Source organism: Nomascus leucogenys, chromosome 20, assembly GCF_006542625.1.
Source record: "Nomascus leucogenys isolate Asia chromosome 20, Asia_NLE_v1, whole genome shotgun sequence".
In the NCBI taxonomy this organism is placed as follows: Eukaryota; Metazoa; Chordata; class Mammalia; order Primates; family Hylobatidae; genus Nomascus; species Nomascus leucogenys.
In genome coordinates, this window is record NC_044400.1 from 73,539,707 (window position 1) to 73,558,969 (window position 19,263).

Consider the following 19,263-nt stretch of genomic DNA (forward strand, 5'->3'; position numbering starts at 1 on the left):
TAAATAAAATAAAATAAAAACAAAGAGAAGAAAAATACAACAGCAACAAACATTCCCTAGTGCCCTGTTTTTGTGACCTTCCTTAGGTTGAGGATCTCTTAGTTAATAAAATAAAAATCTGTTGCCTAATCTCAAACAATACTGCATGTATGAATGACGTAGCTTAGCATGTGGTTATGTATAGGCATACGCATTACCTTTTTGATCCATTAAATAATGTTACACCAACAAGAACATACACTCCTTAAATCAGCAATTATTCTGTAGCACCTTTGCTCAATAGAAATACAGTGCAAGACACATACACAGTTTTAAATTTTCTTTTCTTTTCTTTTTTTGAGGCTGGAATCTAGCTCTGTCACCTAGGCTGGAGTGAAGTGGCACAATCCCAGCTCACTGCAACCTCCACCTCCCGGGTTCAAGTGATTCTCGTGCCTCAGCCTCCTGAGTATCTGGGACTACAGGCACATGCCACCACGCCTGTCTAATTTTTGTTGTTGTTGTTGTTGTATTTTTAGTAGAGACGGGGTTTCACTGTGTTAGCCAGGATGGTCTCCATCTCTTGACCTCGTGATCGGCCCGCCTCAGCCTCCCAAAGTGCTGGGATTACAGGCGTGAGCCACCACGCCCAGCCAGTTTTAAATTTTCTAGTAGCACATATAAAAAGTAAAAAGAAACAGGTGAATTTTAAAAATAAAATACATCCTAAATATGGCCACTTCAACATGCAATCAATACAAAATTATAAATGAAATCTTTTATATTGTTTTCTATTGTCTTCAAAATCCAATGCATATTTTATGCTCACCCACATCTCTATCCCAACTAAATACATCTCTTGTGCTCAATAGCTGCAGTTACTCATGTCTGCGATATTGAACAGTGCAGGTACAGACTACAAGGCTTTAGTTAAAAGTCCAAAAAATCTCCTATGAGGAGCTTATCATTAAAAAAAAGAAGTATGTGTTTAAATTTTATTTTAATCATGGACATTGATAATAACAATCCTCAGTGGAATTCATTCTAAATTTATTGACCTCTTCTTAAGTCGCATAAATTAAACAATATTAGTTTTGGATAAAAGTAGTAGTTATGAACGTTACAAAGGGCAGGTCTGAAGTAAATCAATTATTTGTTCTTATCCTGAATGGTTCTGTATTACTAGGGTTTTCGGTTACCTCTGTTGCTAAGAGTTTTTATTTTCTGTCTTTTCCATCATTATCAGGCCCTTGTACACTCTTAACCTATTGCCATGGTGTTTGACTCCTTACTCTAATACACACGCACACACAAACTTACACTCTATAGAAAATGCTACTACATGAGTTAAAATGTACATAAAAATGATGTATTTTTGGTATGAGAGACTGAAATATTCTCCCATAAATAAAAAATGCTTTATCAACTTCCTTTTGCCTCAGCTAACCTCAGCATAGTGGTAGTTAGAAGATACATGAAGTTCTTTCCAGTAAAGAATTACAGTGTTTCTTTATTCAATTGTTTACTTATTTTGATGTGTCATATTTAAATATACTAAGACAGTTTTCTGAAATCCCATAGAAACTATCAATGCTTTTTTTAGAAAATGCCATTTGACTATAAAGAAATTTAATTATTTCTCATAGTATTAATTATTTTTGAATACAGAAAAGATCTGAGGATATTTAGAATGCTTGTGTTTAGAAATATAATACCCATGGAGGTATTTAGCTCCCCTCTGAGAGTTTAAACATCTCATTTGTGTAATCACATTACTAACACTGTCACTACAAAGAAAATTTCAAGAAGTAGAATAGCTATTCGTTGTGCACCACTCAACACAAAAGTTCAATAACTTCATACAACATAAAGAATGGGAATACACCTGAGGTAACAATAACAATATGATAGTAGCATATGATAATATAATATTTATTCTATTAATATGATAGGGATAATAACATAATAGCATAATATATAATGTAATAATATAATATTAACACATGCTACTATTATAATAATGTAACATTAACTACTTAGTATAACCTAGGTAGTATACTAAATATTTTATATTCATTTTGTCATATAATCTTCACACTGACCTTGGAAGGTATACGCACTTATTCTACAGAAAGGAAACAGGCAATTTGAGAGCCATGTAGCTGCGTAGTGATGGAGCTAGGGTGGAAGAAAACACACTTCTCTCTGACTCTAGATCCAAACTCTTAACCATTGTGTCACACTGCCACACTTTGTCAAATTATATTTATTGGAGGAGCAAACTGACCAAAGAAGGAGAATGACTATAAAAGGTGTCCTTCTAATCTAATCAGTGTCATTGCCATATCCAGAAACCAAGTCTTCTTACTCAGGGCCATGGTTATTCAACAATGATGGTCTGAGTGTATTAATCTAGCCACAGAGTGTTTTTATAAATATCAGTTGTTCTACAGCAAAGAAGAAACTATTCTTGTTGCAGCATTATTCACAATAGTCCAGATAAACTAATTGGCCATTGATGGATAAAGAAAATGTGATGTATGTGCATATATATGCATACATATATGTGTATATATACATTATTTATATGTTATGTCTATATCTATATCTCTATATAATTCCACCTTAAGTAAGAAGGAGAGACCCTGTCATTTGCAACAGCATGGATGAACCTGTAGGACATTATGTTAAATGAAACAAAACAGGTGCAGAAACACAAATACTACATGATCTCACTTATGTATGTAATAAAAAAAAGTTGAACTCACGGAAGCTGAGAGTGGAATGGTGATTGTGAGGGACTGGGAAGAGGACAAAAATGGGTTGATGTTAGTCAAAGAATGCACAGTTTTAGTTAAGCAGTTGAATAAGTTCTGGAGATCCAATGTAAAGCATGGTGAATACAGTTATTAATACTATATCGTATACTTGACATTTACTGAGAGAATAGATCTTTAATGTTCTAACTACAGGGAGAAAAATGATACTATTGAGCTGATGGATGAGTTATCTTGAGAGCGATAGACAGTTCACAATACATACATAATAAAAGCACCATGTTTTAAGTCTTCCATACGTCCATTTTTTATTTTTTAATGCTTGTGATCTTCATTCACATGCAATTCCAATCAGGTGGTTACCTAGGCAGAGGCTATGGTCTCTAAGACGTCTTCCTTGTCTGTAATGAATATAAACATAGATGCCCTGGGCTCTAATTCCCCTTCTATCACTTCCTTTTGCACACTAGGGTTTGTAGGTAACCCCTGAGAACATCTGTCTCTTCACCCACCCGTATGTAGAGATACGCAGCATGGTGACTGGATCACCAGTACTTGTCATGATGTGTGACAGTGTGGCACTAGGTTTGTTACACTAATGAATAAATTAAATAATAAATATTTATTCCTTTGTAAACTGTTCATCACTTCTTCTTAGTTGTCATTATATGCCTGTGTTTATTCTCAGTTTTGTGCCTTAACCTTGAGTAACTTTTTCTTCCTTCACCAATAAAAATTCAATGGATCCCTCAAGGCTAGTGTAATTTTGTTCACTTTCCCAGGCAATACTGAAATCAGCCTTCTTCATATACACATTGTGCATTGTGAAGTGGTCACCTGCATGTGTATCTGTTCTTTTCTGAATAGCATGAGACAACCACACTTGGTTGTAATGCTGGCTTATGCAATGAGCCTTACACAAAGGCTGGCCTCCTGATAACAGATAGGTTGCTAACAAGGTATGTGACCTTGAGCAGACACCCTAGCCTCTGAGGCCAAAATCCCTCAAAATAAAATAGGGATAATACCTAGGATTTAAGGGTTAAAGGCCCAGCTAAATAAAAGACAAAATAAAAAATTGTTAGCGCCCTCTCCCTTCCCTGAGCTCTACATATTCTCAGTCATTCATTCCCTTGACTGCTTTTCCTTACCTCCCACATCCTATGGATTAAAAAGTCCTCTGTGGTTACTTCCAACAAATATTGTGAATTGAACTATTTCTTAACAATTTTACCACTACCCTACCAGGTCAAGCCACTATACTCTTTCATCAAATTCTTCAGTAGCCTCCATTCTTGCTCCCTTACTGTTTATTTTCACTTTAGTATGTAAATCAGATCATGTTACTCTACGATATGGTTAGGCTTTGTGTCCCCACCCAAATCTCCTCTTGAATTACAATCTCTATAATCCTCATAATCCCCATATCAGGTGGAGGTAATTGGATCATGGGGATGGTTTCCTCCATGCTGTTCTTCTGATAGTCAATGAGTTTTCATGAGATCTGATGGTTATAAAAGGGACTCTTCCCCCTTCACTCCTCATTCTTCCCCTTCCTGCCATTTTGTGAAGATAACCTTGCTTCCCCTTCACCTTCTGCCATGATTGTAAGTTTCCTGAGGCCTCCCAAGCCATGCTGACTGTGAGCCAATTAAACCTCTTTCCTTTATAAATTACCCAGTCTCAGGCAGTTTTTACAGCAGTGTGAGAATGGACTAATACACTCTCCTACTCAAAACTCTAATAAAAAGAGTAGAATGCATTATGATATGGTCTGGGTCTGTGTCCCTGCCCAAATCTCACGTTGAAATGTAATCCCCAATGTCGGAGCGGGGTCATGGTGGGAGGTGACTGGATAATCGGGGCAGATTTCCCCTTTGGTGCTGTTCTCATGAGAGTGAGTGTGTTCTCACTAGATCTGGCTGTTTAAAAGTGTTTTGCACCTCCTCCCTCTCTCTTCCTCCTGCTCAGGCCATATAAGACATGCCTGCTTCCCTTTCACCTTCTGTCATGATCGTAAGTTTCCTGAGGCCTCCCCAGCTATGCTTCCTGTACAGCCTGTGGAACTGTGAGCCAATTAAACCCCTTCTCTTTATAAATTGCCCAGTGTTAGTTATGTCTTTATAGTGGTGTGAGAACAAACTAATATATATTATAAACAAAATTTAAACTCTATTGCTATGGACAGAGTCCTACATGGTCTGGACTCTGCTGATACCTCTAACTTCATTTCACACCACATAGCTCAGTCAGTCTATGCTGATTATGGGACTTACTGCTGTTCCTGTAATTCACAAATACATTCCTGCCCTGGGGTCTTTTTAGTCCCAGTTCCATCTGCCTCCCTTTTCATTATTTACAAGGTTTTCATTCTCGGTCCTGTGAGGCATTTTTATATATTTCCACTTGGGAGAGACCTTCTTTCCCTATGACAAGCAAACTAGTCTCCAATTCCATTAGTCTCTATCCTTTACTCTCCTTCATTTTCCTTCACAACATTTATTTCCAAGTATAATTTTATTATTTATCCATTTGTTTATTTATTGCCAGCTCACTGTCCTAAAAAAAAACAAACTATAGAGAATAGAGACTATATCTTTTGGACAATGTTAAAAGTACCAACTAGATTGCTTATACTGTGTGCTCAATAAATAATTTTTTAAAATAAAACATAATAACTCAACATGTGCCAATAATAACCACTATACTGATTGACGGCACTTATAGCATTTTACTGGGCATGTCCATTCTAATGTCTGTGTTCCTCAGTTCCCTTGGAGGATGAGAACTGTGGCTTACTGATTCCTAGTGTTTCTGCCATCTGTGGCATGTATTACATAATTAGAAAATATTTAATGCTTTAAATACCATTTGCTAATTGTCATGCTTTGTATCATTTGAGTCTCAGCAATTCAGTGAGAGAATCAGGGTTGCTATTATTTCCATTTTGCAATGGAAAAAAATATGCTGAGAAAGGAGAAATGTTAAGTCCATGGCTGTGTCTAAAATGAAAGACAGAAAGGGAAATGCCAGATAAGGCTAGAGACATAGGTTGCAGCCAGATGGGGAAACACTTTGTATACCGTGCTTAGAAATTTGGACTTTATCCTGTAGTACATTGCAAAACAGGGGCTCAAATTACCAGTATAATAATCACATTCAGTTTCTTATGCCATATAACAGTTCTGAATCTACACTTTCCATTTATGACATCTAAACATTCCATTCAACTGAAGAATGGGCAACTCTCTTCTCTATTCTGTACTGTGTGGCTGGCCAAGTATTTCCCCTATTTAATTCAGTGAAACTCTTGGTGGTTTCCGCCTGTGCAAGGTCTAACAAATTAAATCAGTTCAGAATGTCCTCTTTTATATATATCTACTAATCATTTACTTATTCATACATCTACACATCCATTTAGTTGGTTATTAATATTTACTGAACACCTATTGTAGTCCAGAAACTTGGGCTAAAAGTCAAGTATTAAGTTTTAAAATGGTTATACATATAACAGTATGTACAAAACACATATATATTTGAATATTTCAGATAGGTAGAAATCTTCATTCAGAAGTCACAACCATCACTCACATGGCACTTACAATATCAACAAAAATGAAAAATATAAAATCGTAAAGTTTAAAATGCGATATAATTGACTCATTCCTAATGTAAATGAATTTACTTTGTATATTCATGGAATGCTTACTATGTGCTAAGCATTAAATATGCACAGATAAATAGAAAGCCTCTGCCTTCTAGGAGCAGGTCTATCTGTTCTAGCATTGGTGAGAGTGTAGGCTGAGCAAAGGGAAAATATGAGCAGGCAGCCCTCACAATAGACTCATGTGAGAAACACCTTTATCATCACCCACCACACTTTACAGGTGAGGAAACTGAAAGTCCCTAGTTAGCCAAAAACCAAAGACAAAGCTGTAAGTGGCAACACCAGAATATGAATATCATTTACCAGCTCTAAAATCTATCCCTTTCCTGCCTTTCCCTATTTAATATATATATAATCAATCCCTCCATAATCAGAGACCCACTCAGGTCAAGGAACAGAACATGCATCCCACCTTTCAATGAGAGGAGAGTCAAAAACATGTTGTAAGAACAGCATGGGGAGTGAAAGATCTTTACAGAGCCATCTGGGGGAAGGAAATACAACAGTTTCCTCAGATGCAATGAGAAGAACACAGCATCCCTTTTGAGATATCTGCTTAAAATGTATAATGTGAAACTAATCATGGGGAAATACCCGACAAATCAAAACAGAAACGTTGTACAATTAACTGACTTGTAATCTTGATACATCAAGAGTATGAACTTCAAGGAACGACTGATGAGCTGTTCCAGCCTGAAATAGTTTAAAAAGATGGGGCAACTCAGAGCAACGTAGGATTCTGAATTAGATCCTTTCACCAGAGAGGACATTACTGGGACATTTATAAAACTTTGCTGGAGTTCGAAGATTACATGATAGTAATGTATCAAAAGTTACCTTCCTGATTTTGATATTATTATGTCCATGCGGAAGAACATTCTTGGTTAGAATCAATAAATACTACATTGTTAAGGGGAGATGTGGCATCAAGTTAAAAACCCTCAAAGTTGTTTGTTCTACATTTGCAACTTTTCAGCAAGTTTGAGATTTTGTAATAAAAAAATTCATTCTTCTTTTTTTTTTAGAATAAGCAAAGTAATACCTGTATACCCCAGGTCTTACCAACCAAATCTAGCTGGAAATGTGTGCCAAATCTCTACTTCCTTTGGAATATACAAAGACCAAGGACAAGAGGAAAATTAAATCACAACCTTAGTAAACATGTGTTCTATGAGATTTGTTTATTATTTATTTTCAATTTGGAGAGAAACTAGTACCTGCCTTATGCTCCAATAAGAAAGAACAAAACCTGTTTCCTAAATAATTCACACTTTGATTGACTAAGATCACAGCAGGTAGTTTAGAATAATCCATTCAAAATATGTCACAATACCGTTTTTCAGAAGGATCACACAGAGTCAGAAACTTTCAACAATCTATTTATTTGTGTTATTCTCTGCTTAGAAGTTCTGCTGTTCAAGTCAAGATTATGCTTAGGTGTTTTCAACTCATGAATATCACCTGTTACCATAAATGAGTTTTGCTCTTAATTGTTCATTAGATTATTTATGCTTATAAAGCCACAAGATCTGCTAGTTAATCTTTAAAAAAGAAAGCATGATAGATAATAAAAGATATTTTGAAAATAAGATTATTAAATAATAATAATGTTTAAAGCCTCAACTCTAACACACTTATTTCGTGTATATTTTCTTTAGTTTTCATGTGCATGAAATGTTTTCTTAGAAGCTGTGGAGTATCTACACCACTTTTTATTTTTATTTTTTCACCTAATAAAGCATTGCAAGCAGTTATCCCTATTGTATATGGTTGTCATAACTGTCGTTTTTAGTGGCTAATAAATCATCTCCTCACTGCAGACTTGTTTGCTCATGCTTCTCTCCCACCATAAGCTTTACCTCTAATTCAAACTTTCCCTTTCCAAATGATCCTCAGCTTCCCGACAGTGATCTTTCCTGCCTTTGAACATCAGCCACATTTAATACATTTCCTCCAGTTGAAACTTGTCAAACATCACCAGTGTTGGAAGGTCTTTTCTATCCACAGAGACCTCTTCTGTCCAAACTGGCATCCCCTAGCCACATGTGGCCATATAAATTTAAAATTAAACTAATTAAAATTAAATACATTTAAAATTCAGGTTCGGAATCATGTTGGCCACATTTCTACTGCTCGATCACCACATGTGACCAGCCCCTATTATTTTAGAGACAGGACAGATTAAAAAAACTTCCATCATTGCAAAAATTTTTTCTTTTCTTTTTAATTCACAAATAATAATTGTATGTATTTATGGTGTGCAATGTGACATTTCGATATCTTTTTACATTATAGAATGATTTAATCAAACTGAACTATCCTATCCATCACATCACATACTAATTATTTTTTGAACATTTAAATATACTCATGATGTTTAACAGATAGTGCCTCCCTGGATTGTGAGTATCTCACAAAGCATTATGTTTTAAGAAGTGAGTCCTGAAATTCCAGGTGCAGGTAAAGGTGTGTGGAAAGGGACATTCTCATTCAGAGTGCAAATTGGTACAACCACTTTTGAGAATGATCTGCTGATATTTAGTAAGTAAACTTGAAAGTGTACAATCTTTACTCTGATGGTTAATATGTATGAACTTGATTAGGCTTAGGAATGCCCATATAGCTAGTTCAACATTATTTCTGGATGTGTCTGTAAGGGCGTTCTGGAAGAGATTAGCAATTGAACCAGTGGACACAGCCAAGAAGCTCTGCCCTCACCCATGTGGATGGACCTCATTGTATCTACTGAGGTCAGACTAAAAACTCAGAGAAAGAACAAAAGCTCAGAGAAAGGGCAAAATTCTCTCTCTTCTTGAGCTGGGTCATCCATCCTCTCCTGCCCTTGGACATCAGTGCTCCTGATCCTTGGCCTTGAACTTGAGCCAGGACTCACATCACTGGCACCTAGTTTGGGGACCTTCAAACTTGGATTGGGACTACACCATTGGCTCCCTTTGTTCTCAAGTCTTCAGGTTTGGACTGGAACTACACCACAAGCTTTGGTGGGTCTCTAGTTTACAGATGACAGAACATGGACTGTCTCAGCCTTCAAAATTAAGTGAGCCAATGTCTCATAATAAATCTTTTTCTATGCATTGATATATGTCCTATTGGTTCTGTTTCTGTAGATAACCTTGATTAATACATTTATCAATTTCACTTTTCCACTTCCACATATATACTCAAAAAAGAAACTCATGCTCACATGTGTAACATGACTTACCAAAAGGTTCATTGCAGCATTTTTATAAAAGCAATGAATTACAAACAAAATCTAAATGTCCATCAATATGGGTATGATTAAATAAACGAGGGATATTCATATGAGAGAATAATATATATACTTAAAGTAAACAAAATAAACTTGTAGGACGGAAACTTTCAGGATGGAAAGATATAAAATATACAATATTGAGTGAAAAAACAAAATGTTGAATAAAATGTGATGCCATATGATAAATATTAAGGTTATATATTGTGTGTCTACACATACTATGTTATAATAATAAAAACCATGGACAGAGTGGACACACAACAGATCAATGATACCGCTGCCTATCATGGTAAATAAAGGTGATAGGAAGAGCAATGAGACTAGGAAAATATATGGGGTGGCAGCAGCATTTGTTAGAGAGATCAACAGTATTATCACAGCTAATATTTTAAAACTACGAAAAGACCATGATAAAATATTAACACTTGTTAATAATGAGTGGTGAACACTTAGGTATCTTCTAGGCTATTCCCTAAATTGCCTGTCTGAGTTTTACCTCCCTACTTCCAGACAGCATTCTACCCTTTCACATCTCAGAATGGTAGAATGTTCTTACCAATTGGGCAACACATTTTCTTTTTCTCTTTCAAAAAATAATTTTAAAAACTTTTATTTAAAGAGAACAGATACTCCAAGGTGGTGGAAAGTAGTAAGTGAGGAACATTGAAGATCCAGACTAATGCTTCTCGAAGTGTGGTCCATGGACTAACAGTATCAGCATTTCCTGGGAATTTGATGGAAATGCAAATATTTACTCAACAAGTAAAACCTACTCAACCAGAATCTCTGGAAGTGCAGCTCAGCATTCTCAGTTTTAAGGTTTCTGGGTCATTCTGACACATGCTTTTGTTTGAGAACCACTGTTCTAGGGAAAGAGTAGATAATTTTGACTTAATAAGACTGGTAGTAAATATTTTAGGTTTTATTGACCAAAAGCCAAAGGGATCAGAACATACCCATTGAAAAGAGAGAGCAATCAGGAATTGTTAAGGTACAGCAACCCTGCCCGCTGGTAAAAGGGGCTCAGTCACATCTGGAAGCAAATTAGATCAGCAGTTATTATTTCTGGGATGCAGAGCTCAGAGGGTTTGGGTAGGTGGCTACCCTGCCTCCCACTGAAATCTTTCTTTAAAAAAACTAAGTGTAGATGTGCAATGCAGTCAAGAGACTCAAATAGGGACAGAGATGATGCCACTGAACATATTAGCTGTTCTGTGGTAGCTATGTTTAATTTTCCTGAGACCCGTGCTCCTGGAAAACAGCAAAGCTTAAGATATCTCCGCACCCTCTTGTGTCTTAGGAACTGATTTACTGCAAAGAACTACACTTCTCCAAACAACTTAGGCAAGACTCAGAGATCACTCCCCAACTCTTGCTTACTGATGACAAGCCAGATATAGACTCTCCAAATCCCCATTTAGCCTCATAAATGATTAGCTGAAATCTGGTACAAATCTGCTACACACAAATTTGCAATCTATGACAATCTGCAAACCCACGCTCTTCCCTTTCTGTAAACTTTTTATTAAAATACAATTTTAGAGGTCTAAAGGATTCTTAACATTGTGTTCCTAAAATTCAGAAAGACTAAAGATTTCGTCTGAGTTTGGATGAAGTTTCTTTTTGTGATTATACCTTTCTCTGGGGAAAATATTCAGATGTTTCCTTAGATTCTCAGAAAATTTTCAGGACACTTGTAGCGATTGAGAGACTTTCAGAAGTGGTAAATTAAGAAATTTGGCAGATGCTCTCCCCAGCAAAGCAAAAACTTAAATAGTAAAAAATATTTTAAAGTATCACTTAAAATCTCTGAACTTGTCCAAAGGGTGCATAGCAAATGGCAAAATATTCAATCAAGACAATCTAATAAATCATGGTAAGAAAACCAGGAGTTTATGGCATTGGGAAAATGAATAAAATCAGCAGTGAAAGGGGGCCATTATTACTGAGCTAGTATAGAGATTTCTCAAGTAACTAAACATGGAACTACCATTCATCTAAGCAATCCCACAACTAGGTATCTACCCAAAGGGAAAGAAATCGTTGTGTAAAAAAGACACCTGCACTCATATGTTTATTGCAGCACTACTCAACAATAGCTAAGTCATGAAATCGACCTAAATATCCATCAATGGATGACTGGTAAAGAAAATATGGTATACATATACCATGGAACACTTTGCAGCCATAAACATGGAATGAAATCATGTCCTTTGCAGCAACATAGATAGATCTGGAGGTGATTATCCTAAGTGAAATAACTCAGAAAATCAAATACCACGTTTTCTAACTTATAAGTGGGAGCTAAGCAATTGGTACACATGGACACAAAGATGGAAATAATAGACACTGGGGGCTCCAAAAGGGGGACAGCCGGAGGGGAGTGAGGGTTGAAAAATTAGCTATAGGGTACAATATTCATTGTTAGGGTGATGAGTACAGTAGAAGCCCAAACTGCACCATTATGCAATATATCCATGTAACAAACCTGCATATGTACCCTTGAATCTATAGTTTCTTTAAAAATAAAAATAATTATTAGAGTCCTGTATAAAAACGGAATCAACAAATTAGGGAACTTAGATGAAATGGACAATTCCTAGAAAGACACAAATTACTAAACTTATTCAAGAATAAATATAAGATTATAATAAACCATACAAGTGGAAAAATTGAATTAGTAATTCTATAAACTTTCCATTACAAGGAAACCCTAGACCCAGTGTGTGCCACTTTACTTCCACCAAAAAAAGATGTAAAACTAATTCTTCAGAAACTCTTCCATGAAATAGAAGAGGAAGAAGTACTTCTCAACTCATTCTATGAGGCCAATATTATCCTAAAAAACAAAACAGAAAAGAGTATCACGAGAAAACTGCCTGCCAACATTCCTTATGGGCATAGGTACAAATATCCTCAAAAAATACTCGGCAACCGAATTCAATAACATCAAAAGTAAATAAATAAATAAAGAGATTAAGTCATGACCAAGTAGAACTTATTCTAGGAATGCAAGTTTGGTTTAACATCTGCAAATTAATGAATATAATTTACAATATTAATAGAATAAAGTACAAAAAAGGGTAATTTCAACAGGTATAGAAAAAATTGAAAAATGTGATGCCCTTTCATGATAAAAACACTCAACAAACTAGAAATAGAAGCGAATTCCCTTAACCTTCTAAAAGGTATTTACAAAAAATTCTGATAATATCATACTTAATGCTGAAAGAGTGAATGCTTTCCCCTTAAGATTAGGTCCAAGACCAAGCAAATATATCTGCTTCCATCACTTTGATTCATCATAATACTGGGGTTTATAGCCGGGGCCATTAGTCAATAAAATGAAATGTAAGTTACCCACACTGAAGAGGAAGAAGTAAAATTATCTTTTCTAAAAATGGCATGATTTTGTATATAGAAAGTTCTCAGAAATCCACTGGAAAAATAAATAGACCCAGTAAACTCGTTCAGCAAAGTTTCAGGATACAAGATCAAAATGCAAATATTAATTGAATTTTACACAAGAAAAATGAGCATTTTGATATAAAACTAATAAAATAATTCGATTTACAGTGATATTACAAAATAAAATACTCAGGCCCAAATTTAATTAATAATAATAGTTTTTTTTTCTTTTTTTTTAAACAGGGTGTCGCTCTATCACCCAGGATGGAGTGTGGTGGCACAATCATGGCTTACTGCAGTTGTGACTGCCTGGGCTCAAGTGATTCTCCCACCTCCATGCCCTGAGTATGTTGGACTACAAGTGTGTGCCACTATGTTCAGCTAATTAATTAATTTTTTCTTTTTTTTTTTTTTTTTTGTAGAGACAGAGTCTCACTATGTTGCCTAGGCTGGTCTCGAACTGACCCTGCTCAAGTGATCCTCCTACCTCAGCCTCCCCAAGTTCTGGGATTACAGGCGTGAGCCACTACACCTGGCAAAATTACCAGTAGACGCAAAATTTTTGTATAAAAACAACAAAATATCATTGGGAGAAAATAAAGACCTACATAAATAGAATCACATCACATTGTCATGGAATAAAAATCTTAATATTGTTAAGACAGCAACACTCCCAAATTGGTCTACACATGCAACACAATTCTTGCTGCCTCTTTTTTTTTAGAAATTGACAAATTTTTCCTAAAATTATTAAGAAATTCCAAAGCACCACAAATAGCCAAAACAAAGAACAAAGTTAAAGAAAAAAGTTGGAAAACTCACTTCCAACTTTCTGATTGATAAACAATACAAAAGTACAGTAATCTAGACAGTGTAGTGCTGGCATTATTATAAACAGATAGATCAATGGAATGGAATTGAGAGTACAGAAATAGTTACTTACATTTATGCTCAATTGATTTTCAATGAAGGTGCCAAAAAATTTAATGGAGAAAGAAGAGACTTTTCAATAGATGGTTCTAGGACAAACACAAAAGAATGAAGTCAGACCCCGACCTCACACCATTCACAAAAATTAACTTAAAACTGATGTATTTATTTAGAGACAGGGTCTTGCTTTGTCACTCAGGCTGGAGTGCAGCAGTGTGATCACAGCTGGTTGCAGCCTCAACCTCCCAGGCTCAAGCGATCCTCCCACTTCAGCCTCCCTAGTAGCTGGAACCAGAGGCACAAGCCACCACACCCAGCTAATTTTTGTATTTTTTGTAGAGACAGAGTTTTGCCATGTTGCTCAAGCTGGTCTCAAATTCCTGGGCTCAAGTGATCTGTCCGCTTTGACCTTCCAAATTGCTGGGATTACAGGCATAAGCCACTGTGTCCAGCCTAACATAAAATTTATCACAGACTGGCCGGGCCCAGTGGCTTACGCCTGTAATCCCAGCACTTTGGGAGGCGGAGGTGGGTGGATAACGAGGTCAGGAGATCGAGACCATCCTGGCTAACACGGTGAAACCCCATCTCTACTAAAAATACAAAAAAATTAGCCAGGTGGGCGCTGGTAGTCCCAGCTACTCAGGAGGCTGAGGCAGGAGAATGGTGTGAACCCAGGAGGTGGAGCTTGCAGTGAGCCAAGATCAAGCCACTGCACTCCAGCCTGGGTGACAGAGTGAGGAGACTCCGTCTCAAAAAAAAAAAAAAAAAAAAAAAGTAAAGAAAAGAAAAAAGAAAAAATTCTTTTTATCACAGACCTAAATGGAAAAACAAAAAATAAAAACTATAAAATTATTAGGATAAAACAGGTATAAATCTTCATGAGTCTTCTCTGCAAACAATACTATTAAGAAATGAAAAGCAACTAGCAGAATGGGAGAAAATATTAACAAACCATAAATCTCATTAGGACTTTTAAGTAGAAAAATGTAAAAAATGTATACAACTCAATCATAAAAAGACAATTCAATTATAGGAGAGAAAAATTTAATTTCTTCAAAGAATGCATACAAATAGCCAATGAGCAAACGAAAAGCTTCTTAACATCATACGCTGTTAAATATTCAAGTAAAAACAGTAGAGATATCACTTTATACCGACTGACTGGTTCTAATAAAAAAAAAAGCACATGATTACAAGTGTTTTGTAAGGTTGTAGAGGAACTGTAACCCTCATATATTTTTGGTGGAAACATCAAATGATGCAGCCACTTTGAAGAATATTTTGGCAGTGCCTCAAACTATTTAACATAGAGTTATCATATGACCCAGCAATTTCCTCCTATGTATATATTCAAGAGAATGGAAAACAGATATCCACAAAAACTTGTACGCACTGTTCATAGGAGAATTATTCATAATAATCAAAGAGTGGGAACAATGCAAATGTTCATCAGTTGATGAATGAACATATAAAATGTGGCGTATCTATTTAGTGGGATATTATTTGGCCATAAGAAGAAATTATTTGGTAAAACATGTTAGGAAATGAATGAACCTTGAAAATATTTTGCTAAGTAAAAGCAGTCATGAAAGACTCGAATATTATATTATTCCATTTCTGTGAAACATCCAGAATTGGCAAATCAATAGAGACAGAAAATAGATTAGTGGTTACCTAAGGCTGAGTGGGAGGAGAAAGTGGGAGATGATTGTTAATGGACATGAGATTTATTTTACAGGGGAAAAGTGTCTTAAAATTTATACAGATGTTCCTCGACTTATGATGGAGTTACATTGCAATAAACTCATCATAAATCAAAAGCACATTTAATACCCTGACAAACCCATCATAAAGTTGAAAAATGATCAGTGGAACAATCCTAAGTTGAGGACTGTCTGTATTGTGGTAATGGTTGTGTAGCCCTGTACATATTCTAAAATATGTTGAATTATACACTTTAAATAAGTTAATTGTATCCTATGCAAATTATATTTCAGTAAAACTGTAAATAAGAAGTTGTAGTTAGTGACTACCATGGATCATAGATCATAATGAAAAATGGCAGATAAGCAGTCCACTCTCACAACGACAGTAGATTAGGACAGTTTAGTCATTTGTATACTTTATAATAAACCAACATCTTGCACACTCTTTCATCCCCAAGCTGGATTTACCCCAAATGTCACTTTCCTCATGGGGTATTTAGAGTCTTGTCATTGCAGAGGTATTTGTTTCTTCCCATTTTGCCTCAGAACTATCCTTTACAAACACAAAGCATGACACCATATGTAGAGTTGTTCACATCCCCTACTAGGTGGGAATCAATCATGCTATATGTAGTTTTGTTTCACTTGTATCCACCAATAACATGGCAGCTTCTCAGCAAACGCTTGTGAAAAGAACAGGTAAATAAAGTCCTCCATCAGTGGTTGAAAATTTGTGTCCAATCAGCTACCATTAGACAGAAAACATACTTTGTTTCATGTACACAGATGTTTACTAAAGTAAACTGGTTGCCAACATTTAAATATTGGGCATGTCCACATAAAAACCCATGTTTCTAGGCTCTTGAAAATTTGAAGAAAATTTGACTTCTAGTCCCACATTACAGCAGTCAACTGAATAATTGCTATATCCTAATTTGCCACGACCTCCACCATTCTTGTCTATACATTCATGCATTTTCATTTACTTATAACATTTACATTTGCTTCCTAGTCTATGCACACATTTGACATTATGTGATTTGTGTGTTAACCTGTAACGCATTATACAGCTTTCAATGAAAAAATAATTCTATTTTTGTTCTCTTGAAATTGCCTTAGAACTAAGACTGCCATTAGAATGGCCCCAGAGCTTCCAGATGACGTGTAAGTGAAACAAGTGGATGAGTCATCAGAACCTCTGTGCCTGTCATTCACTCCAGTATCAGTGTTTTAAGGTGCACCTTCCAGCAAGAACCTTCTGAGTCACTGCTTAGGAAGTCTGTGGTTACCAAATTATTTAGTAAATAATTTATCTTATTTTTCTCACATTAGTAAAATTACCATAATTTTGTTTTCCCTTTCTGTTTATTAATATCTCTGGGTTCTGCTTGGAAGTCCAGAAAACTTTTTCAGGAAGCAGGCTGCCTCTGAGGCCATTCTCCCTCCTGTCCTGTTCAGAAATTCCTGTTCTTCCAGTGGACTCATTTCCTTTCTGCCACTGCACCTGTTACTCAACCACCTTGGATGCCGAAAGATAAGAAGGGTGACCCCACCTTCTTATCACCACTTAAGTGTTGAAGTACTATTTGTACATCGATGGCTTCAAACTGTGCATTTTTATCTCATCCTCTCCCCCCAGCATCCAAGGCACACATCCAGTGTCTACGTTTAATCTTAATTTTGATATCCCATGGGCATCTCAAATTTGAGGTTTTGATACCATTACCCACTCCACACGCATGGTCCTCCTGTAGCCTTTCCAAACTCAGACTGGCAACTCCATTCCAGCCTAAGCAACTTCCAGCTGCCTTAGAGGCGCAAAACTCTGCAGTCTCCTATGACTCCTCTCTTGCTCTCACTCCCCACATCTTGCTCATAAGCAAATTCTATTGGCTCCTTCAAAATGTATCCGAATCTCCCACCTCCACTCCCAACTCCTGGTCCATGCCAGCCTCTTCTCTTAACACTGCAAGAGCCTCCACACTGTCTTTCTGCTTCTGGCCTGCTCCCACATCCCTTTCAGTGTATTCTCAAAATACTCATCTGAGTAATTCTCATGAAGTATGTCTCATCTCACTCCTCATGTACTAGCTTCTCCATTTACCCCAGACTGCAAGCCAACAACCTTGCAGTGGCCTCAAGGCCAGAGATGATCCAGACATATATCCTCTCTCCAGACTCTTCCCTGTTCTATTCCCCACCTTCCACTTGGCTGAGTGGAGTTCCTGATAACCATGCAATGTTCTTTTCTCAGATGTCTGCATGACTAGTTCTATGTCTCTTTATTCAAATCTTACTTTCTCTATTAGGGTTCCATAGCCACCTCTTTAAAATTATTCCTCCAGTACTTCTGATCCTCCTTACCTAATTTATTTATTGGCTTAGCATTTATCACCATCTTTATATTTTGTACTATATATTATATACATACTATATATACACACACACATATATATACTTATATAATTTTACATAAATTTATAAAATTATATAGAAACATTTACATTTTTACTTATAAACAAATTACATATAAAAGCACATATTTATTTTTATGTATTTTACTTGTTCATATATTTTATCAGATTCACTATATTTTGCTTATTCAATGAGTGTAAATTCATCGTTTATCTCACTCGCCAGAATATGTAAGCTCTGTAAGGACAGATATTTGTATTGGTTGTGTTTCCAGCTGAATTTCCAAGGCTGAGAACGGATCTGGCACTAAGAAGGCTCTCAAGAAATTAAATGAGCCACTTCAGCCACATCCTGTTGGCTACAACTCTGTTTCAGGGACCCTGATCTAACTGCGGGGTACCCTGGGAAGTGCAGAGGGACAGAGAGAGGTGCTGAGCTCCAGCCATCTCTGTCATATCCAGGACATGAGAATAATCAGTGCTTGTCCAGACCCTTCTCCCAACCTACCACCCACACTGCATGTCCAGTGCTATGCTGCCACATCCCACTTGCATTCTAGATCATTCCTTTCAGTAACTTGTACTTTTCTGCCTTTCATTTTCACCTATCTGGGAGGCTCTCTAAGGCTAGGCTTGCATTTGTCATTTTTGTTCCTAACTCAAGCCACCTTCCAGTCAGGGGAGAGGTGGTGCTGGTAACAAAATCCTGAGGACACAGCCTTTCCTCCCTCTACTGTGAGGGAAAGTACCACTTCCTTCTTTAAATAAAGGCAAATTCATTTATTATTAGAAATGTGGCAGCTTCCCAGCCACTCACACACACTCATACACACACACACACATACACACACACACACAAAAAAAAAAACCTTTGCAATGCTCCATGTGCTTTAACCCACCTCAAGACTTCCTCAAGCTTGAGACTACCTTGATCCACATCCTGCCTTTAAAATAATAGATTTGCCTGAGGCACACTGAACTAGAAACTCACCAGTGGGGCAGAGTACAGACCATAAGAGGCCAGACACTCCAAAAATTAGAAAGAATTTCCATAGAAAGAGATGAAAGAAGAAAAAAATATATTTTCTGGACACATTTATTACAT